We start from the raw sequence: 5,248 nt of genomic DNA, 5'->3' as shown, positions 1-5,248 counted from the left end.
ACAGTGAACAGTGAACTGTCTTTCGTGAGGGTGGAGACTCAGTGGGGGAAATTCTGTGATTACCCCAGCCTCAGGACAAAGAGGGTAACCTGGGTGAAGCCCGGTAGACTCCCTGAGTTGAGGAGCCCAAGGAGACGGAAATAGTGTTCTCAGGACAGAGTGCCAGAGAGCGTTAGGCAAGATGTCCTATATCACTGGAAGGTAGATCACAAGAAGTTAAAATGGATGCTGTGAATAGGAAGCAACCACTAAAAAATAAAGAGTTACAGCTAATGAGCCAACAGAAGAGATAAAGTGTAACTGTTACACGTGGGGGCAATGATCAGGCGGGGGCTGGTGGCTCCGGTGGTGGAAGGATTCAACATGAGGCAGAACAAATGAGAATGAAGTTTATTAAATTCACCGCAAGGGAGCAGCGGGCAGGACAGCAGAGGGGTTTGCCAGGACGTGGTGGCGGGGGGCCAGACTTAAGGGGGAAGTGAGGACGTATGGGAACATACAGAATTGCCCTTTTGTGGCACCTGTGCCCGCTCACAAGTGGCCTATTGGTGACTTAGGGTCTGTGGCTGTTTCGAGGTGGGTCGCCTGATGGGACTGTTCGCATTCAGCCCAGGGGTCGCTGTGGGTCCTTATGCCTTACTCATGTTTCCATTGTTCAAGCCTGTTGCCTAAGAGTGGCCTCTATGCTATAGACTGAATGTGCCCCACCCCCATCCCCACTGCCCAAATACCTATGTTGAAACCTAACTCCCAATGTGACTATATTAGGAGGCAAAGTCTTTGCGAGGTCAGGAGGGTAAAGCGCTCACTGGTGGAATTTGTGCCTTATAAAAGACACCCAAGAGAGCTCCATCCCCCTTCCCACCACGTGAGGACAGAGAGAGAAGACTATAGTCTGAGTCTATAAACTGGAAGCAGGGCCTCCCCGGACACTGAATCTGCTGCCACTTTGACCTTGAAATTCCCAGCCTCTCCAGATCTCTGAGAAATGATTCTCGGCGTTTATAAACCACACTTTCTCTGGTATTCTTTTCTAACAGCCGATGGTCTAAGGCAGGAATCATTTAAAAAAAAAATTCAATCTATAAAGTGGCAGGGAAATATGGAAAGGAGAATAAAAAGCAAATAGGACAAACAGAAACCAAAGAGCAAGATGAGAGATTTAAGCCCAAATATATTAATGGCCATATTAAATGTGAATGGCCTTTGTATGATTTCATATGATTACATAGAGGCAGGAGAATTATACGGAAGACTAGACACTAGGCTGTTTACATTTGTTATTTGGGAGTCCGGGCGCAAGGGGTGTCAGCTTTCTCTCTCTATTTGTACTGTTCGGTTTGTTACACTATGCATTTCTTACGCTCTTCAAATAAATTGAAAAACATGAGAATCTGTAATCAGAGCAGTTAGATTCCCTTGTCTCCGGCTCTAGCCGGCATATCTGGCTAGTTATTACTGCTTATCATTTTCAATCCATCCCTAGAAGATTAAATTTTGTCCTCTGGTGAAATGGAGAAAATAAATAAAATTCAGCACTATCTGCAGTCTAACTCGATGAGGTGGGGGGAGGCTCGTGGTTAATATCACAATCTGCTTCGGTCGTTTGGCTGGCGTTCTCCATGACTTCCTGCAAGCTCTCTGATCTCCAAAGGCAGAGACTGCTCATTATCTCCCAATATCTGTTCTCTGCTCCTAAAGTAATAAATCCTCAATTTTTAGCTGGAAACATTGCCTTCCCAGAATAAAGACTTCATTTCCCAGTCTTCTTCGTAGACAGGAGGGGTCATAGGACGGAGACCTGTCCGATGGGATGTGTGCAGAAGTGTCTAATGCCTCTTTCGGATTGTGCCCTACAAGAAAGCTCATTCTAGGCTCTCTTCCTTTTCCTTCTTACTGCCGAGTGAGGGACGGATGCGGCGTTGGTTCTCTTGGGAGGGTACAGGAGTAATCTAGAAAGAGCTTAGTTTTCTGACTCCCTTGGGGTTGCCCAGAGGGTTGTATTTAAAAAAATCATACATGATTTTTTTAAAGTGCTGTTGTCTTATCTCTATTTACAGCAGTTTCATCCACATCCTAAATAATGTGGTTCTGTCCATTTTTAGTTCTCCTTTTGTAATTAGCATTGGATTGCTCCTAAATGGAGTGCTCCCATTTATTTTAAGAAAGATTTTATTTATTTATTTATTTAAGAGGGAGAGGGGTGGGGCAAAGGGAAAGAGAGAGTCTCGAGCAGACTCTGTGCTCACTGCAGAGCCCCAAGTGGGGCTCAATTTCACGACTCTGAGATTATGACCCGAGCCAAAATCAAGAGTCAGATGCTGAACTGAGTGAGCCCCCCCCCCCCCCACCAGGTACTCCTGCTCCCATTTATTTTAAAGTAAATTCCTTGTCATCTTGATATTAGGAGATAATCATAAGACTTTTATTTTCTCTCTCATCAGAGAAGAAAAGAAAAAAAATTGAATTCTTAAACCAATCTAAAGCCTAGTCTTTGGGGGAAAAAAACAAGTGATACAGCTCTGGTTGTGTTAATCAATACAAAAGAGATACCAATTCTGGGAAAATGCTCTAAAAAACAGATGTGGACATTTAAAGTAATAGGCTTAATAAAACAAAAAACCTTAGTAAAAATCTTGAAAATACTGAATTGAAGAATAATTTGGAAAAAATATCAATTACCAAAATCAGCTTAACAGGAAGAAAAGAACAAAACAAAAGACATGAAACCCCAAGAGAATTAACCTGTAAAACTTTCTACACTCAGAAGTTTCACAAATGAATCTTTCTGAATTTTTTTAACAGGATAATTTCTACCGTTTGTAACTATCTCTAGAACAAACGCTGTAAAGCTATAAGCTTTGCTGAATCTGCAAAGGACTCAAATCCCTGATGCCCAAACCTGACACAGGAAGGAGAAACAAAAGGAGAGGCAACTTCATGTAACAAAACAATAGGATTACCTTTTTTTTTTAAGATCATGAACTGAATCTAACATTATATTCTAAAAGCTCTCATAGGCTGTACCCAGTAATGCACAATGAGTTCACTGATAAGAAACTTACTATTTGAATATATTAGTAGTTAAAATTTAAATTTATATCATTTTAATCATTTAAATCACATGATAGCATTCATTGCCCCGACCTCTCTCTCACACACAATACATGTATGTCCTAAAGAATATCTCTTTTTTTTTTTTAAAGATTTTTTATTTATTTATTTGACAGAGAGAGATCACAAGCAGGCAGAGAGGCAGGCATAGAGAGAGGGAAGCAGGCTCACCGCTGAGCAGAGAGCCCGATGCGGGACTCGATCCCAGGACCCTGAGATCATGACATGAGCCGAAGGCAGCGGCTCAACCCACTGAGCCACCCAGGCGCCCCAAGAATATCTCTTCTAGAACAATATCACACTTGGTTGTTCAAACTCTATAGGCATTTCCAGCAACCTTGTAAAATCAGTGCAATTTACTGGCACTATTTTATAATGTAGGATATCCCAAAGCATTAAGCTTTAATAACTTAACAGTTCAAGTGCTACAAGCATACGAAGAGCATCATTTTAAGCTTTAAATTCCTTTACCTTCACTCGGTGAAATTTTTTTTTTATTTGTTTATTTTAAGCATAACAGTGTTCATTGTTTTTGCACCACACCCAGTGCTCCATGCAGTACGTGCCCTCCCTATTACCCACTACCTGGTTTCTCAACCTCCCACCCCCCCCCACCCCCCACCCCCGCCCCTTCATAACCCTCTGGTTGTTTTTCAGAGTCCATAGTCTCTCATGGTTCATCTCCCCTTCCAGTTTCCCTCAACTCCCTCTCCTTTTCATCTCCCCATGTCCACCGTGTTCTTTGTTATGCTCCGCAAATAAGTGAGACCATATACTTGACTCTCTCTGCTTGACTTATTTCGCTCAGCATAATCTCTTCCAGTCCCGTCCATGTTGCTACAAAAGTTGGGTATTCATCCTTTCTGATGGAGGCATAATACTCCATTGTGTATATGGACCACATCTTCCTTATCCATTCATCCACTCGGTGAATTTTGAATAATAAATGTTTAATGGCAAACGATGAGGGGAATATCACACAAAAAGAGTAGCTAGCCAGAATAACCAGAATGTATGGAAAAAAACATTGACAAATATATCTCTGAAAATAAACACCAACCAAATGAGAACAGGCAAAACCTATTTATTCAAACTTGCTATACCAAAGGAGTCAGTCACTGTTCCTTGCATTTGGGCAGAAACTCAAAGTCAGGCAGGGGAATGAGAAAGTTCTACAGTGGGGACGAAAGGAAGGCTTCCAGTATGCCTTCATTGGAGGCTGGAGGCAAGCATTGGCAGTGAGGCATCCTGTGTCACGGGTTAGCGGTGTGTAATCGATTTTTTTCCCCCCTCTGGTTGATCCTGAGTTAGAAGCGAGGATGAACTTCAGGAAAGCTGTCAGTTATTGATGAAGTCCTCGTTATTTGGGGCTGTAACAGCAGGGACTGTTTAGCTTCCGGGACTGTGGCTGGAGATTTGCAATCTGGCTCCCAGCGTTGCTCACTGCGGACAAGGGAGCTGGTTTCTGGGGAGGCTGCGGTGATGGTAGATCAGAGTCCCTTCTCGGTCCATGGTCCGGCTGTTGTCCACTTGTACATTCAGTATCTTCTATGCATAACCTCAGGACCGCCTTATTCTACCATGAGCTGCAGACAGAAGAGTTAGGCAAGGGTTCCCTGAGACCTGAGAATTATTTCAAGGGTTCCTCCAGAGTGAAAATATTGAGAAAGCCTGCCTCTGATTCCTCATCTGTGAAACGGGGATAACGATACCTATTTCGGGACTCTCAGGAGGACTGAAGGATAGGAGTGGTTTTTCGTTTCTTTTTGTTTTTACAAAATCAAGTGCCCAACATGGAGCCCCTCAGGTAGTAGTAGACTTCTGGGGAGGTAGTGTACGGACAAGCCCAGGTTGGCGCCCAAACAGGGGGCCAAGGGGGGACAGCCATAACCCATCCCTCAACAGGGCACGGGGCTGGGGACAGCCCGGATCCGATCCCGTGGGAAGCCCCGACGGCCACTGCCGCCGGCAACAGTGAGAGACGGTGCATTCTCTCACATCCCGGGGGACCACCGCGGGGCCACTGCGCCATACCCACCCGCCCACACCCGCTACTCCGTGGCCGGAAATGTCTGGACCGCCGGCCGGAAGTACCTCACCGCGGAGGCTCCCGGGAATTGTAGTTTCCTTCAGT

The sequence above is a fragment of the Meles meles genome, chromosome 21 (assembly GCF_922984935.1).
Source record: "Meles meles chromosome 21, mMelMel3.1 paternal haplotype, whole genome shotgun sequence".
NCBI lineage: Eukaryota > Metazoa > Chordata > Mammalia > Carnivora > Mustelidae > Meles > Meles meles.
This window is presented reverse-complemented; position numbering follows the sequence as displayed.